Here is a 19,015-nt window from a genome sequence, read left to right as displayed (position 1 = left end):
GCTCCCTAACTACCTCCCCCGAGATGCAGCCGGCCCCGTTCTCCGCCCTTCCTTCCGGCGCGTCCCGCGCAGGCGCGGCGAGGTGTCCCGCATTGGTGGCAGCGGCCTCGTGCGATGATGACGGTTTAGGGCAAGGAGGAGGCGACAGGGCCGGGGCGGCGGCGGCGGCGGCGGCGGCGGCGGGGGTTGCCGCAGGAGGGGGGCGGCGCGGCGGGGCGCGGGGCGGCGGGCAGCACCTCGCAGCACCTCGCGAGCGCCGGCCGTTGCCAGGTGAGTGCCCGCGGGGTCCGCGCGCGCCTCGCCCCTCACCGGAAGGGCTGCGCGGCGCGGCCTGGCCGGGGGTCCCCGGTCGGGGGTCCGCCCGCCCGCTCGGCAGGGGGGAGCCCCGGTGGGTGGTAGGAATTTCTCCCTCCCTCCCACCGCTGCCCCTGGAGGACGGTGGGGCGGGGGTCGAGGCCGCGGCCGCCCCCGGGGCGTTGGGGAAAGGCCGGCGGTGGGCGCTGCCCTCGGCCCCGGCCGGGTTTTGTCGGCGCGGCGGGGAGCGGGCCCTGCGGGCGGGCGGGCGGCTCGGGGCTGAAGTGAGCCGGGCTTGTGGTCAGGTTGTTTGCTCAGGGGCACGGAGGAGCGCTTGGAAACGCTTGGCTGGAGGAGGCTTTAGGGCGGTGAAGCACTTTAAGTGGGTCAAGAGTGCTGTAAGTGGGTCTTGTTTGTAGCCTTCTGTACGCTTGTTGCTTGTCAGGACAGGGAGGTCTGCTGCTGCTCCTGAAATCCTTTTACGGAGGCAATAAAAATAATAACTCTTGAGCTTGCACAACACGGGAACGTTGCCTTGCTTGCAGAGTAGGGTGTGTGTTTGGGGGGGGGTGTGTTTGGGGGTGGGGGTTTGTGTGTATCTATAAACACTGGAGTTATCAACAGTAGATAACGTAAATATTTGACACTAGTGTACCTACAATTTGGATAGTCACAAGTGGCAGTTAATAAACTTCCAAAAAAGTTGTGGCTTTTTTTTTCCTGAGAGAATCAGGTATTCCTTTCTCATTTAGTTAGGATGAGCAACAAAGACTTTGAAACGTATGATAATTGACTAGAAGACAAAGAAGATAGGACAGCTGTTCTTACTGAGCTTTTCAAGCAGCAGTTGGTTTCTTTTTGTGTCTGTCTTAACCTTACAAATCAGTTGATTTAGTGGCTTTCGTGTATGTGTGTGTTGGCATATGTTTAAGAAAACTGTTAACATTAAATTATAACTTATTTGACATACAGGCTTTGTCACTTCATCTGTGTAAACTATCGTATGCACCTGTCATGCAGCAGAAAAGGTTTTCAATACTAGTCCTTATTTAAAGATATATTTTGTTCCTAGTACAGCATTGAAGGTCTATTTTTTTAAAATAGACCAGGTGTTATACAGTTGGCCAGGTCCTCTGGGCAAACCCTTCTGGGCATAATCTAGTTTTCAAGAGTTGAGGTCTTAATGTGTTATTTAAACTCTTGTTTTCACTCCCTTGCTGTAGTCAGTGTCAGGGAGTATTAAATTTCTGGTTGCATCCTGGCTGTGGTCTTTGCAGATCTGGAAGTCAGTGAAGAGCTGTGTACTGCACAGTCCTCTCTGAGTTATATTTTAAGAGCCCCTCAGCTTTCAGAGGCCTTTTTGTAGCATTTAAGTAGTGAGGTGCTTTCTTAGTGAAACTACTTCACATTTGGTGGTAGCTGCTGTAACGGAGGAAAATACATTTATGATTGACAGAACTAGATTTTCGTCATGGAATTATGGGTGCAGCATAGTCACAAACCACAGTCTGCTTTCCTTGTTATCTTCAGTTATGAGCTAATATCCTTTATAGAAAAAAGGAAGTGATCATGTAGCGGTATTAGGCAGTCCCAGTTATGAAGATTTTATGCTGTGGCTCTTATGTTATTCAGGTAACTTATGTGCGAACTTCAGCTGTACTGTGATACTTGTGAAGTCTGTGAGTTTGTGTTAGTAGGCAACTTGAAGGAAGTTTGTTGTTGTGTTGAAAGTGTAAGCTGAGTTGATTAACACATGGAAATGACTCCCTTGTCTGACCTGATAACCAAATATGGTTCAGTAAGCCTTTGGATGAGGTTTTTGGCAGCTTTGTGGTGAAGAACATGGAGAATAGTTGCTAATGCGGAAAACTGAATTGGAATTAGTGATGGAGGAGTTAAAAGCTGCATCCCAACTCGGTCCATGTTTTCAAAATGATGCTTTCTGGGTATAAATCAGATATGAAAAAAATAATCTGGTATGAAGGAAGAGTGTATTCTTGGCATACTTCCTGAGCAAAATGTTTCATGGTGAAAATTCCTTCAACAGATTCTTATCTATTATATGTATGTTCTCAAACAGAAATATAAAATGTGATGTGTGTAGGAGCTTAAGTTATATCAGGTCTTCAAGAGAGCCAGACACACACAAAGGACTCCCCCTTACCCCTGCGAACATGCCCACAGTCTTTACATCGATGGAGTTGCATTGGTGCTATTGAACTGGTGGCATTACTGCGAGTTTGCTCAAGTGACTAGTGAGCAGTGGTTTGGGCAGTTGTGGGTGAGGTTCAGACTTGAAGCCTGACTCCTGGATACAGCTTAAAAAGGCTGGAGTTTGAAAAGCCTGTGCTTGCTCTAGGCAGGAGTTTCCATTGATTTGTCATGAAGGAAAATTAATGGGGATTGGCAGGGCACGTGATGCCAGTGGTTTTAATGCTTGGATCTCTGCTGTTATCTTATGTCTTCAGTTGCATGTTCAAGTAACTATGTCAAGTGTTCACGTACAAAGACACTCAATATTAGACACTAAATTTTGCAAGTTTTGCAGGTTTCTGGTTGTATAACCGTATTGTCCAAGACACTGCAAAGAAACAAGGCTTGCTTTTGTCAGTGGAGATGCTGTCTGTGCACAAGGAAGATCTTGATAAGGAAACTTCAGGAGATCGTTGGATTACTATGCCATCAGCAATTCAATTGCTTAAATAGAAGTAGTTCTGAAATGGAAATAGTGGTTTTAAGTACTTACAATTTGATAGTGTCTGTGTCTGAGTCATTCAGTGAATTTTCTGGCAGACGATGTTGGTAGATTTGAAAAGATGTTACACAAGATAATGGTAGTGATCATGAAAAAGTATTTGGGACAGTGTTTAAAGGGAAGACTTTAGACTGCATCGTTCTTGAAAAAGCTTGTTTTAAATGCCTGATCCTTTCTATAAGATGTTGTATTTCAGTTGGTTGTACTTAATGTGGTGACTGCCTTTGCTTTTTAAAACTATGCTTGTCAAGACAAGTTCAATAAAGAAATAAAGATTAAGAATATTGAGACAATCAAGGTACTTTTTCGGCTTCTTCAGAAAACAGATTTCTGAAAACGTTCTTAACTTTCACTTGTTTATTTGAATATGCTCCTACTACCAGAACACATTACTTTTGAAGTAGGCTGCTGAAGATCGGTATGTAAACTAATAAGAAGCAGGAGGTGAGTTGTTTCCACATAGTTCCCGTTCCAGTGCTTTGAAAAGAATGATCTCCTGCCTTCTCTGTGGCAATAGCTTGGAGTGAGAGATTCAGACTTTTATCATCAGGTAACTGTAAAACTGAGCTGGAGTTTAACGTGCCCAGTGATTACATACGTTTTCTGGAAAGTTTGTCTCAATAGTTTGACGAAAAATAAATTTTTTATCTTAGTCCACGTCGAAGATGAACCTCAAGGTTTCCTTTCAGGGCACAGTGACAATCTTTTTATATACAGAAGACTGCTCACCACATTGCGACATGGCCACTGGTGTGATAAGCAGACAGCCTCTATCAGGAAAGGAGGTGCCACACCTTATGCTGCTGCTGCTGCTTGATAGGAAAAGTAGCAAAGGAGGTGTTGGCAACATTAAGGTGCTCAGAATTTTGAAGAGGAAATATTCTATGTTTAATACCAATTTTCCCTCTGATTTAACATGATTTTCCCTTGTAACTTCTTTTGAATTTTCAGAATCTCTTGGAAATATCTGTCCTTCACTGTTTTTTATTAAGTGGCATCTGTTTGCGTTAGGATATGGCCAGGGTAGGAAGAAAACTACTGTCTTGGTATTGGTGTTTGGTTTTTTTTTTAAAATTTGTAGCTTAATGGTTTCTGTAGCAGATGAAATATGTTGTAGGGTTGATGGGTATAAAATAAAATTAGATTGCAGTTGTATTTGTTGCATGTAGCCATGATTACTCTTGTATTCTAGAGTTACAGATCTCTGCTGCTGTGTTAGTGGAGGAGAGAGTCTCTTTTTCTGGGCATGCAGGATTCTTTGGCCCCTGTGAACCGTACACGTGTCAGCAAATGTTTCAGGACTTCTTGTGGCTGCCTTATGGTTAAATTGCTTGCAGAAAGTTGTCTTCAAATGTATAGGTAGATATAAGGTTCACAGGCCATGTATTTCTCAGCATAGAAAAATTTGCAGCATGCTTCAGATGGATTTCAGTAGCTATGAAAATGCGATAGAGTCTGTTGGGATGTGCCAGCTGCTGTAGCTCTCTGTGAACAGGACTAATTAAGCCCTTGTGAGAACAGAAAATAGGCACTATTTAGAGGAAGAAAGTGTTGGAACAGGCAGAGCTATAATCGTTGGCTCTAAGGTACCTTTAGGCAGCAGTAAGCAAGAGAGTAGACAATTTACTTGCAGAATGGGCTGAAAGTCAACCCTGAATACTTGAAGTATGGCAGTCTTCTGCCAGCAGATCTACCTACATTGCAAACGTCTGTTGGGGCCTGCTGCAGGAAAGGCTGCTTCCTTTTTTTTGCCCTGTCTTATTCTTTTCTTTCTGGCAGTATTTTATCTCAAAACGTTTAGTATTCATGTTTCTTCATCTAATGCTGAAAACCAAACTTATACTAGATGTAGGTGTCATAATGTTACAACGTTGCCTGTGTTTGAATAGGTCATGTAAAAGTCTAGCTGTCTTTGCCAACGTGAGTTGTCGTTTTTCCAAATGTAGCTATGTTTATCTGCATATATTCAAAGGTAAGGTGTGGCTAGGCTGATGTATCAGAAGTACACCAAAGCCCTTTTTCATATCTGTGCATCAAATTTTCCACCTTCCCTTCTTAACCAAATTAAACGCTCTTTTCCCCAACCTGTTTCGTTCCATCTACTTAGAGGATTGCAGAGACTGCCATTCCTTGTTTGAAGCCAAGGTCAATTGTGCTGCTCTGTTTAGGTCTAGAGAATGGTAATGTATATGTTACAGATTTCGTTAGGAGACCACTGGGTGTGTTAAGCAGTTCTCCTACAGGTTTTAGGTAAGGGTTGTTTTGTTGGTTGGAACCTTTAGTGAGCTTCACTCTGTTGTAATGACAGCATTCTGGTGAGGTTCCTGTTTTAGCTACTTACTGATGGACATGTTTATTGCTTGACTAGTATGATTTTTCTCAAAATGTTGTCACGCGTTTTAGCAAATTGGATGTTATGGATATTTGAATAAACAGGCTGTTCTTCTGGAGGGAACATGCCATGGACCTTCTTGCTGTATGAAACATTTTCTTCACATAATTCTGCAGACTTTATTAAAAGGCACTGATTTGTGCTCTTTTGACTTCTTGTGCAAACTACTTGGTGGGTGACACTAGGTTTTGGGACCTGTTACCGTGATAAGGATTTCAAGCAAACGTGTCTGTACATGGTTTCTGACCAGAACTTCTGGTGAAAATGGAACAGTTGAATTGAGGCTGTAAAAGCTGCCTTTTCAGAACAGATACCACCTCTGGCTTCTTAGGTTAAACCTGAATGGTAAAATTCCTTTAGGTAGTGGTAAAATACCTTTAGCTAATCTTTAACTCCTGCTTGTAGTAGAAATACTTGTACCTCTGTCTACCATTCTGCAGTGGGAGATCTTTTAAAAAGCCATGCAATGCAAAAATAAGTGTAGATGAGATTGGCTATACTCTCAGAACTGAGAGTACTGGCAACCCTTTTACCTTAAGGGAAAGGGATTTTAATATTTTGGACAAGGAAGTGGATGGTTAGTAGGACTTGAGACAGAGCCACTGCACATGCATTTCAGCCTCTCTCAGCTGACAGTTTAGGTATGCTTTTGTTATGAAGAATACTGCCCTGCATTTCTAGTGGGCTGCTTCTGGGATTTAGTGGTTGCCATTCCGTGATATAAGCTGAAGGGTGTACTTTTTCTGTTTTTCCTAATGCTTTAATTTATGTCTTGGTCTCAGCTGGTGAACTTTGTGGGTATGTATTACTTAAACAAATACTAGTGCTGTGGAGAGAAGTTGTTGTTGGTGGAATCGGGTGCTTTCTGACATTGTGGGATGACACAACCAATTTGCTTGTGAAGAACAGTGTGCTTTGCAGATCGCTTTAGTTTAAGCGATTATTTGTGTATTTATGTATTCCCTAGAATGTCTTATAGCCTTGCAAGGCTGATAACAGCAATATTCCACTGTTATCAATATTAATCTTAGACAAATTGGGATGGTGGGTTTTTTTAATGGAACATGACTGTAGAAATAAAAGGAAGAGCCTATTCATAATTCTTATTAAAGTAGCTATGTGACAAAGTGCCAACTATTGGCTTTCTGCCTGCTGTACCTTCAGCAGAAAACAAAATGGATTATTTTCTGAGGTGGGTAGCCTGAGAGTTGAGAAAAGTCAACAGAAGCTTTACTTAGTGGTTTTCTGACCTTTATATTGTCCAAGGTAAGACGAGAATGATGGAAAAAGGCTTGTGTCCTGATGAACTTAATGTCCATGGTTAAGTGCAAGTGCTCTTTGACTTCCAGCTCTGCAACCTTTTAATAATTGGCAACCATATGAATTCTGCGGCATTACAGAAATAGTTCAGTAATGGATGTGTTATGAAAATATTCCTTTTTGCGAGCTTCACTAATGCAGTGAAGGAAGTTGCTAGGTAGCTTAGACTTGATTGGTAAGGTATTTCTTAAGGGGCAATCTTCAAATACGTTTTCGGTATAGAAGAGGAATACTAAATTTCTCTGACTACCTGATAATTATGAGTTGTTAATTTCACTCCAAGGAAAGACATAAAGGAATAGTTTTTGATGGTGTGTTTGTTTTGTTCTCTTTTTAGGTCATCCTCCAGAAACAGAGAGTGTAATTTGCCAAAGACTTCTTTTCATTTTACTAGGATTTTTCATAAGTGTTCTGGCATTCTTATATCAACTAGGACTGTAGAGAAGGAAGATCAGTAATAAAACATTACAACTTTCTGGGTTACAAAAATCCAATGTGTGACTCAGTAGGAGGTGACTTGTTGCTAAAATAGTTGAGAAGATGTGTATTGGGTTTAGCTACTGTATCTGTAAATCTCTTAATTTGGCCTTGATCCTATACTCTGCTGTTTCGACATAGGATATTTCCTGTCTGCTGCTATGAAGGCAAACTCAGAATTTCAGGTTAAGCTGGTCCTTGATAAGAGAGTAAGAGAGGCTGACCAAATTTCACAGCACTTGCATAAATGTTTCTGTCCAAAACATCAAACTAGCGCGTGATGCTGTTGAAAATGCCAGTTATGTCAACTGATTTGGAAGGACTCCAGTACATGGGTCAGTGTAGGGAAAGGGAGATGATACACAAGACTGTCCGAGAAGGTACTGAAAAATCTCAAATACTCATATAAGGTCAGGGTCGATGTAACAGTACAACTCTGCATGACTGTGGGTAACCTAGGTTTGCTCTGGGTTTTGAGCAGCAGAGTCCTAAAATGCTATTGGAAAAGTGCTACAAGATGCTCTCAGAAGGACATTGGTTTTTCATTCTTCCTTATAAGCCCTTTCCAGCTGACTTTTTCTGTATTAGTTAACCGATTCAAATACCCCCTTGTTACACAGCACAGTAAAGTCATTGTGAAAAACAAAGCATGATTGCAGAACCCATGACTGTTTTCCTCAGAAAACTCATGTCTTGGCTCTGTTTCAGTAGCTCATTATTGTTTAAGTGCCTGAGGGCTTATCTGCCTGCAAGACTCACATGAATGTTTTGTGCAGTCTAAGGTCATCCTTGAAAAGGTACAATTCCACATTCCTGTTCTTTTAGCAGTAAGTATGATGTGTCCAGTAGTCCTTGTAGTACCACCTGAAATCTTATGACCTTTTGAGAGGCTTTATCCTATGTAGAGATTAAAACTCTGGTAAAACTCAGTGCCCCCTCCTTGAAGATCCTGTTTTGAGATAACAGAATATTTGAACACTTTCTCATTTCAGGCTGAAGGGACTCCTCAGCTGGGTGGCAATCCAAGTGTCATTGTAATAAATGTACAGTTCATGAGCATATTATTTGTTACAACATTCAAAGTCACAGGTGACAGTGGTGGTATTTGGGGTTGGCCAGAGCATAATAGCATAATTCCTACCGTAGAATGATGTTTAGTCATACTAATGATGGAGTAATTGAGAATTACTGGCACTTAAAATTAATTACTAGGTGGACATAAAAAGGGAAGGTGTAGAATGTATGCATTACTGCTGCTTGCATTGGAGACTGCCTCCTCAGGGGATGTGACAGGTAATGGACCTCTATCAGTATATTGTGCTGATGGTGATCCGGTCGCTAAGCAAACATGCAGGATGTGTATGCTAAACCTGCTGCTGTTCAGTGATTGTCCATCTGTCTCTATTCATCTTTGAACTTTTGATTTGATTGTGCTGAAAATCTTGGATCATCTGGTAAGTGGCCTAGAGAATTGGCTGTACTAGGGGGCAAGTGGTCTGTTAGTGAAAACCAGTTCTGCTTTCTGCTGGAAATACGGAGTAAGGAAGCCATATAACCTGAAGGCTTTAAACTATTGGGTGTAAGACTTTGTATAGAAATATTGCCAGTTGTTATTGAACATGTTGTAGTAGGTGTAGTGTTTGAGCCAGCTTTTCTGTCTTGTGTACTACTTGCAGTATGGATGTAGTAGGTTGTATAACTTACAAACCTTTCCTCCTCCACTGGAGTTCAGTGAATGTCAGTTTGAAGCTGGCATGTGAGTGTGGTATGCTTTACAACTCCAGTGACACAAGGTCCTAAGATAAACTCAGCCTTCATTTAGTGAGATTTTTATGCTCTAACAACATGCCGTGAAGTGAAGCAGTGGAAATGGAAATGTATTACAGGAAGTCTTCTGCATTCCTTGCTGTTTTCATGCTCTAATATTTGTCATAGAGGATCTCTACCAAGCTCTGCTTTCAAACTCCCATGTGGACCAAAAGCAACATTGCATATGGCTTGACAAAAGTCCTTTCTGACTGACTTTAAGTGACCTGAGACAGATTAACATGCAGATTAATGTATTTGACAGTAATAAATCAGTTTTAACAAGTACTGAGGCAGAGATTTGTTTGGAGAGAGTTTGAATAAAATAAGGTATCTGGAGTTACATTGAACATTTTATTGAGAATTATGTAGCTGAGATTGTTAAAAAATTTCTTGCTTTCCTTGGTTTTGTGCTGATGCATCTTTATAGAATTTAGCCGTAACAATGTGAAGTTTTATTTAAGTCAAAGTTATCTTTGTGAGTAAGCCTACAAAAATCAAAGGATTCTAATTTAAATGGAATGCATGCATTTTGTCATCCACTGTAAATGTTTAATAGCTGCTGTATAGCATGCATACTTTAAGGATTCTGTTGTCCCCACCCCCCCATCCCCCCAAATGTATATTTATCTAGTTTTAAGCTAGCTTGGAGAAACAGCCTTCGTATTAATTTCACATCCTTCTTGTAGGAATCTTGGACTGTAACCTTCCCAAGCTTGAATACAAACTTCAAGAACCAGTGACAAGATTGAGGTGAGAGAAACTGATCTATGCTTCCTCATAGACATCACAGCTATTTGTCAGAGAGCAGTAATAAATTAGAGGTGAGGAGTACTGGGTGTTTTGGGTAAATGTGTTTTAGTGGTTAAGGTAACTCCTGTGCGTTACTCCAAAGGGAAGGTACAAGATCTGTTTGTTTCATTGTTTCAAGTTGTATTTCTCAGGACTGATGCTTACAAGAAATTTGTAGTTTCTGAAACAAGATGACACTTAGTGTTACAAGCTTGGCTTCCAAATTGGAGTTGATGGTTGAGGTGAGTGCTAGGTACCTGCATGAGAGTATAAACCAGTCAGAGGCAGGACTTGAACTAGTCATTCTTTTTTCTCTTCAGGAGGGAAGCTGTAACAGTGTGTCAGGTATTTGGCAGGGTGTTTTTTTGGGGTGGGTTGGTTTGGTTTGGCTTTTTGGGGTGTTTTTAAATTTTTTTCCAGGTTTTTTCATTTGTGGGGATCAGTTGATGGGTAGTGCAAGTTTTGCTATGGGTGTGTTCATCGTATGGGTCACTTGATGTGTCCTCCTGCTACAGGATGAAATCCTGACATGCGTGTGCCAAATGTGCCAGGTTGCAGCATCGCTTACTGAGGTTTTGTGCTTTGTCCCTAACCTTTCTATTTATACCCTTTGAGTCTGAAGCCCAGCCAAGTTGCAGGACCGCTTACTGGTCCCAGGCAAGCTGGCCATTCAGGAGAGAAGGAACAAACTTGGCAAATGAGATTCTGGCAGCTATAGGGTTTTTCTGTTCCCTTGTTGTTGCTGGCCAGAGCATCTCAGGGTAGTGCCTACTGGCTTCTTGGATGTCTTTGGGGAGTTACTGGCATTGTTAGGATGCTTTGTCTGGCATCCCTGAGAAATCTTCTATTTTGACCCTTATCCTTTCTTCTTTGTGGTTTTCATTTTCTGTCTCATCATTTGTCGTCTTACCTGTTCTGTTTTATTTTTATTCATTAGGCCCCTTGCTGTCCTTCCTCAGAGGGGACTCTAAGGTTTTAGTAAGAATGCCAATCGCCTAAGGAATAAAATAGCTTCTAAGCATGAATGTGCAAGCAATGTACTATAGACATGCACTGGTATTTAAGGGCTTCTAGAGCTAGAGGTGGCTTCATGTGCTTAACATCCTTTGATGCATTTGTCTTCTGCATTTGTCCAGTGTCCCTGTGAATACTCATCCTAGTAGCAAGGAATTCCAAGGTTTAGCTATTTGCTCTGCCAAGAACAACTTCTTTCTGTGTTTGAGGTTGCCATCAGCTAACTTTGATCTTACCTTGGCTGACAGGCAGTGCTTGACATTTCTACTTGTTGTTTTGGATGGTGGTGCTGTTGGAGTAGACATGAAGATTGGGAAACCTTGTTCTATGTTGAAGTCCTATTGCAATTTTGAGTGGTCAGCTCTGGTTTTAAATAAAACTCTTTGCTATTGCAAAGCAAATCCTTTCTCAAAAAATTTAGTAAATGTGTAAAATGTGATGTAAAACATCTGAGCTATTACTGATTAAGTAGCCCATGATAAAAATAGACGCCAGATTTTGTGTTTCGTAAATGCAAGGCTGGTGTCACTTCATACTTTTGTTTCCTTAGCTACAGCTGCTTGCTTGTCTACATAGGACGGGCTTGCCTGGTTATCTGGGCAGGTCAGTTGCCCTCCAAGATTTTACTTCTGTTCCTTTCTAAATACTAAATTCACAACAGTGACTATTGACTTTTCTTAGGACTTACAAATCTATCAGTGTCTACGTTTTTTCCCAAAAGCATGCATGCCGCTACTGAGCTGTCAATACTGGAAGAACCTTTGCTGCTTTTCATGACAGTATACCTGGGGATTTTGGAAATGGACAACGCAGTGTTTATGCTCTGTTTACACCTGACCCCTGAGTAGAGTTCTTGGCTAGGTTTCCAAGTACATCTTTGGCATACAGATTAGTGGTTGGCTCCTACGTGTAGCACTCAGTCTCTACTGAGAAGCTTGGCCTGCACTTTCTCTGTATTGATGATAGCTGTCTGTCTGTGCACATTGAATGAATCTGAAGAGCTGTGTTGCGTCTGTCACAGCCGCAGATGTTGTAGCTGGTCTTTGCATCAAAATTACACTAGAAAGCTTATCCTCTTACAGAAAGAGAACAAACTTTTACTCGAATGAGATCCCTTATTTGCCAACTCCATTGACAGTAGGTGTTGTGTCAGCATAAGGTATTTTTTTCTTCTTTCCAAAATAGTTTGTCTGAATAGTTCTACATGTATTAAGACCCCTTACAGATGCAGTTGGGTTTGAGTAAGAGTACCTTCAGTGGGTATTTGAAAACTAGGACAAATAACTAGTCAGTAGTTTGCTGACCCAGTTCTTGCTTTCTGCTTGTGTTCCTCCTGTCTGGGCCCTCATCCAGGAAATCAGCCCAAATTCCTACCCTTCTTACTCTTAAGAGTGTGGATGCTTATCAACTTGGCCCTGCTTCCTTCCTTTTCTTAGGGCTTCTTAAAGAAATCAAGTGCCTTCTCTGATGTTTAGAACTTCTTTCTGCAAACAAAGTGCAGACAGTGACTGCTTAGCTCGCTGTTTTTTCTGTTTAGGTGCTGTTGTAGGACTGTGTATATATATGTATGAAAGGCCCTCTGGTACAAAACAACACTATCTGGGTCACCCTGGCACAAAGGGCTCCCTTGGGGAAAGAACGCGTTACAAGTTCAGATGGCCCATTTGGTTGCTTTTCCTGGGGCTGTTTCAGGCTTTGTTATTATATTGTAATTTTCCTGTAATACTTTAAAGACTAACAATGCTCTTCAGGCGTGCAAAATGGGAGAAGGAATGGAGGACTCCATCCATATGTTGTTACATTCTTGTTTATGGGCAAGGAGGAAGCACCCCTTGTGTGTGTGTCTGTATGTATATAAAAATAATGTGTGTCTAAGTAAAGCCAATGATTTATCATTGGTATAATGGAAGTCTTAATGATCTGACTCAAGAATCATTACTCTAGATTTAATTCTTAAAGAAAAATTAAGAATATTGCAGTTAGAGTACTTACATACGGGAAAGTGTTGCCAAACGCAGCTAAAATTGTAGCACACGCATTTTTTGGTTTCAGTCGCTTCTCCTTGAGTGGCTTTCACTCTTCCACTGCTGCTATGGGTCTTCAAGTCAGCTTTGGACTGCTGAAAGGGATAACAAGGTTGTCAGCCTTGGGAGTCATTTGTTGGGAGTATGATGTTGATGTTGCCTGTTTCTTTTTCCTCATTCTAGGATCCACTCGGGATTTTTTTTTTCCTGTGTTTGCTAACATGCTTTTACACCTCTTCTCATTGGCCTACAGCTCCAGGTTATGTCTGAATATACTATATATGGTATGCTTTATGTATCTTAGTAACTTTCTTTGTTATCACTAAAGCCAGATTTGTCCTGCTCCAGGTCTGCATTTTTTTGACTGACCATTAGTGAGTTGTTTATAGCCATGGGGTCTCTGGTGGCAAGACTATGCCTTGTCTCTTATCTTACACCTGTACTCCTCTGCACCATGTCCTGTGTCTCCACTTCTCAGGGCCTCTGTTGTCATATTAGGCCAATATTTCTTGACATCATTGCAAATACTTCTTTCTATGGAGGATGACTGGAGGTTACACCAAAGGTAAACAAAAGGTAAACAAAAGTAGAATAAATTAGCCATAGACATCTAGTCAATTAGAGAAGCTACTGTCACAGCTAAACCGAGTAAAAAGCAGGTCAACAAAAGTTCAGACAGAGCAAGCCTGACAAGCCTCGGTCTTAAGGCCTTGTGGCTCAATAGGGAGCTTATGGCCTGCTGCTAGCACTGTTAGTGCTGGATTACAGGGCTGATGGTTATGATTTCCCGTTCAAAGTCTGCAAATCGCTACCTGTCACTCATGAGGCCAGGAAGGGTATTGCAAGCAATCCTTTGACTTCATGCTCCTGAGCAGGACTGAGCAAAGGATCCTGGAGGCATCCTCTCTTTTCTGTCTTCTCTTGCCTTGTGGTGACCTGTGCAGGTTTGAGGGTAGCCAGTAATGCTTGTTGCATAATCTAGCCGTCATTACTTAACGTAAGTGCTTCACATTAAATCTTGTATTTTCTTTTATGAATTTTATAATTACAGTAAATTCTGTATTCTGTGTATGATAAAGGTAACCTGGATGTCTAACTCCAACCTTTCTGTTTTCTGTGAAATTATGGTTTTATTTCTGTTCTGTAACAAGGTATTTTTGTACGTGTTGTTATTGTGTCTATTTCTTTTGAGGATTTTTTGCTTAAACTCCTGTTGTCACTGTCTTCTGTTGTGAGTTATCTACTGCAAATAGTTTGAAGTAATAAAATAATCTTTGCTTTCCTTTCATGGTGCTGATGGTCATCCACCCAATGTTACAGCCAGTCCTCATTTTACTAAACAAGCAGTGTAGCTCTGTTATCAAAGGGTGGATTGCAATTACATGCCTCAAAGTAGGGATAGTATATTTTTCACTGAAAGATGTAGAAGTGAAGTGCTCCTCATTGCCAGAGCTTGCTCACAGCATTTTTTTAGGCAGTTTCAACATGTGTTTGGCAGGCTTTTTTGGTTTGGGTTTTTTTTTTTTTTGAGTTGGAAGAGACATGGATCACTTCCCTGCCCCCGGCTGTCTGAATGCATCAGTAAGTGATATTAAGTCATGCAACATATTATATATATTTTTGGGAAGTATATTCCCAAAATGCTTCCTGGTGATTTGAAAATTAGCATGTTTATGGTCTTAAACTGCTTCAAACTTAAAATTTACACTAGCATAACTATGCTGATTAGACTGCAGGCTGCAGCTATACTAGCAAAAACCTCTGCAGGGAACACTGTTACACTAGCAAAATTTGTGATGTCAATATGGTAAAATAAACCACAGCAAGATGAATTTTGTGAAAGTGTCTTGGTCTGGGTCCTGTAGATGTGTTTTGAGTTTAAGCTACATCTGTACTTAAAGGGCTTGCATGTACCCAGAAAATAATTTTGGTTCCTAGAATTCTAGCAATAATTTAAGAGTATCATAAATAGACTGTGGGTGTTTTGCCATCTCTCCTTAGTTATAGGACAGTAGAAAGTAAAAGATTAATGTAACGTTTCTGCTTTTGAATTACATCAGTGATGTGTTGTGATATTGGTGTCCTTGGTCTTGTCTTAGAATTCGAGATGATTTCCAACAATGTTAGCAGGAAAGAAATGTGTATCTCAGAGTGGCACTAAATGGTAGAGGAGACTACAAGTTCACTTCAGCTTATTTCTTAACTCTCAACAACGATTGTCTTTTTATAGACCAAATTATTCTTTGGCTATTACATTAAGGAAGTTAGATATGTAATTAATAAGTAACCCTTACTTAACCTGGTCTAGGTCTGGTCTAGAACTTCACCCATTTGACTAAATCTGCTTCTGACTGACATAAATTAGGTGTCTAGTTACAGTAGATCTTTCTCTTTTACTTGAATTTTAGATGTTAGGAAAGTATCTGAAAAAGATGGTGCACCACTTGTTTGATTTTAGACTGATACAATGCTGTGGGTGTGGATATTGGCTATTCCTACAATGTTCTTGCAACATTTTTGCTACAGAAAAGCACCAGATTTTGAGTTGTCTGACTTGTGGCAAAACAACACTATGGGTTTTGAGGAGAGGAATATATGCTGTTTTCACCTGAAGAAATGCCATTGTTGAACATAAGTAAATGGAGTAAGTTTTCTTTGTTCTTATTTTTTTTACAAATGTGAGAATGCAAGCATATTTTGTAGACCAAGCCTGTCAGCCACAAAATAAAACACTGATGAGCAAGCTCACAACCTCCTGAATAAAGCTTATCAAGATTATCAGCAAACTAGAGAGTAGGTGCTTCCAAAAACTGTGAAGAGTGTGATGGTCAGCTTTTTGCAACCAACCTTCCGAGATCCTTACCGCTGTATTAAAATCAGTAATCTTGGTAAGTTGTCTGGTTTGCCATGCCAGGTGTGGTCTGCAGCTGGTCAGCAGGTCATAATAAAGGCTGTGGTATGTACATGTATGACAATTAAAGGCTTGGGCCAAGAGATAACTGTCAGTCCATAACTGGTTAGGAACACACTGCCTATAAAATACATAAAGAATTAAAATCTTTGGTGTGTGGTCCTACCCTTTCTGCCACGTTGTCCACGCGGCTTCTCTGACAGTGCATTGAGCCTATTCAGTTTGCTAGAAAACAATTATCTGATTCTGCTCCCTGGCTTAACATCTTTCCAGACTGCCACCTGGAATGGGTTGTGGCAAACATCAGAGTGCCTTTGGTGGGGGTAACAGTGATGAGAAGCAGAGCTGTTTGCCCACCCAGGGAAGAGTGGGGCTGCCCCCTCTTGGCACCAGCTAGCCCTTAAACCTGCACAGTGATGACGTCTAAGTAAAGAGGTGTCCAAGCAACCCAGTAAGAAGCACTGAAGGCAACTGTCTTAAATGCTTTTCTGCTTGAAGTTTGAAGCCTAAAGTGTGTGTATTCCTCTTTGGTTTTAAAAGCAAGGTGGTAACGTTTGTTTTTGTACAGACACTCCAGGTGCTGAAGCATTTTCTTGAGTTGCAAAAGGTCTCACGTCTGTTTCTAGAGAAATTCAAACCCATGCTTCCTAGGAGGAGAGTGTTGTATGTACCAGGCTAGAGGAATGTTTGCTCTCTGGATTGATGCTGTTGATCTTGGTGCCATTTACGTTCTCGTGCAAAGATCCTCTGTGTAGAGGAGTTAAATTAATGTAGTTTCAGTTTAGTAGTCTACCTCTGGATTTTAGTGCCTGCTCCAAAGACTTCGGTTTCTTTGTCTTCACCCAACAGTTCTGTGACTCAGATGTCCTTGAGGCAGTAGTTAAAAGGATGTATTCTAAATTTTCACTTAAGAGGAAAGTAATGTCTAATTTCAGTCTTTCACTTTCAGACAGCCTGTGATCCAAAGTGTTACTAACAAAACCCAACTGCATCTTTTCGTTGTTGGCAACTGTGAAGTAAGTTGATGTGAGTTAGCAGCATGCCATAGAAATAAAATCCTAAAAGGGCATAGAGATGGAATGTTTCTCACTTGGAGAGGCTGAGCCATTTAATGCAAAAAATGAACCAAATGCAAGTTTCTTAGGTCTGTGTTGTTGATTTTTGTGGAATGTGATGTAAAAAGAACTTGAACTTCGGTTCCTTGTTTTGTACAGCTTTTGTGGGAATTCTCTTGGTTTTGGTTTATTGAAGAGTAAAACTAATTTACAGCAGTCATCCAGTCTGTAACAACCGGACATTGTGTGCTGGGCGTGGGCCAACCTCTGACATAACGCTTAACCCAGTTACAAAACCAGGGTCCAATTTGCAGTACAAATTGGACAAATGTTGTAACAATGTAATGGGATCCTCTGAAATGGAAGCATTTTGTTAATGTAGGCAGGCTGCTGGCTTGTTCCCTTTCTTTGGATCCAAATGCATCAGAATGTGCCTGATTGTTTGCCTCTGCAGCCTGCTGTGAAATAGCTTAGGCTGAAGTGTCCAGTGACAGTTTACAAGTTACAAAGGCAGCTTTTTTGCCACTGACCCTCTGCAGGAGTCTAATCTTTGTTTTGTAGATGTCTCTTTATCTAGGGAAATTACATCTAAGAGAAGAGGTGCTGGATTGCTTCCTCATTGTTCCTCGTTGTTAAAGATGACCTCCAAAGAATTTTTACAGCTTGATTCATGCTTTTCTTTTAGGGTGCATTGAGAAAACAAGGTTTTCTGTGATTTTTTCTTTTTTTCTTCTTTCCCTGTGCATACATACCCTCGTTTACTTTGGTTTTGTCTGTAGTTTTGGAAAGTATTTGAAATGTTGCTGTGAACGTTTAACTCTTTAATTGAAAAAGGCAGCTCAAACATTGAAAGACTCTTTAAAAAAAAAAAAAAAGAACCCCAAACATAAAATCCCTTCAAGTTATACTCTTTTATCTTTCAATATTAATTTTCATTAACTTTTTAGGTGTGGCTTTTTAGGTGTAACTTAGGAGCAATTCACAAATCTACTTAAAATATATGGGCTGCTTATCTCTTCTGCTTTCCTTTTGCATAATGAAAAAAGCAGCCAACCAGTGGATACCCCATATAGTTAATAAGTGCCCCAGCATGGCTTAGCTAGACCACATGTATGTGTGACACTCAGTACCAGTCTTCACTCGTGTGACAAAGCACTTGCTGTCTGACTTCCTTTTCCACTTTCTTTTACCCAAACTGTATACACCTGCCTTCCTTTGGCACTGGTGCTTGCCTAATTTCCCAAGTAAATGGACCAGGATGTTTGTAGGCAGAAAGTCAAAGATGACTGCCTCCCTGCCAAAAAAAAAACCCCCAAAGCACAAAACCTAACACCTCGCCAAACAGCTCACTGTTGATGAACTCAATTGAGCATCAGTACTGGTGCTAGGGAGGAAGGGAAACAGATGGGTGGTAAGATGATGCCCGTATCACCTGAGAATAATTTCAGCTTTTTTGTGATGTTACTGAATACTGCTTGTGCTACTATACCATTTGGGAGGGGCTACTTGTGACAGAACCTCCCTACCAGAAGATAGTAGTAGATATCCAATATGCCGAGAAAGCTACATTTTGTTTGGTATACCTTATTTCAGGCAAGGTAGCTAGAATCAACTGTTTAAAGGCAAAAAAAAAATTGCCTCCATCACCCCATATAAGCTGTATTCTTATCACGAACAATCTGCCCATGGATTGTACTGGAAGTGCTTTGCCATTTGTACCTGTACTAACAGTTTTGGAAATGAAGTTTGGCCTGTTTTGTTACTAGTCCCAGTCTAAACAACTTTGAATTTGGTAAAGTTATTCAACCCAAAGGTGGCTTACTGTTCAATTAGCTTTGCTGTTCTACCGGCATGGATGTAGCTAGCCAACTAGTGATGCTGTTGTAGCTGTGATAGTACATGGACACAGGCAAGGCAAAGTTTGTAGACTAAGCTAGTATCTCTTATAAGACTTTCCAGGCACTCAAGCCCTTCATTAAACATTAGTGAATGTTCTGAGAAATAATGTAGCCTGAAATTTTCATGATGACCTTCTGCTATTCTTAGAACTAAGCTCTGTTAGGGAGAATGAGCTAATCTTATGAAGATCTGACCAGTGTGTATACATTGCTTATGCTAGTTTAATGGATGCTTTGTGGAGGATTAGCAAAGAGCGAGCATATAGTAGATGCTATT

General features: G+C 41.0%; 1 protein-coding gene across 3 annotated transcripts in view; it reads left to right on the top strand.

Moving 5' to 3' along the window:
* The first annotated feature begins 127 nt into the window (after window positions 1–127).
* Window positions 128–19,015, top strand: part of ADIPOR2 (adiponectin receptor 2) — a 45,333-nt gene continuing 26,445 nt past the window's right edge. Inside the window, exons 1-2 of one of the 3 annotated variants that reach the window (XM_075115787.1) lie at window positions 128–270; window positions 9,734–9,797. The gene's annotated coding sequence lies outside the window, so the exon portion shown is untranslated. The remainder of the gene's footprint in view (window positions 271–9,733; window positions 9,798–19,015) is intronic. The other 2 variants (XM_075115795.1, XM_075115780.1) reach the window with 2 other exon arrangements.

This window comes from Phalacrocorax aristotelis, chromosome 1 (genome assembly GCF_949628215.1).
Source record: "Phalacrocorax aristotelis chromosome 1, bGulAri2.1, whole genome shotgun sequence".
NCBI lineage: Eukaryota > Metazoa > Chordata > Aves > Suliformes > Phalacrocoracidae > Phalacrocorax > Phalacrocorax aristotelis.
Note: the sequence above shows the minus strand (reverse complement) of the source record. Positions and strands in the feature narration are given on the sequence as shown.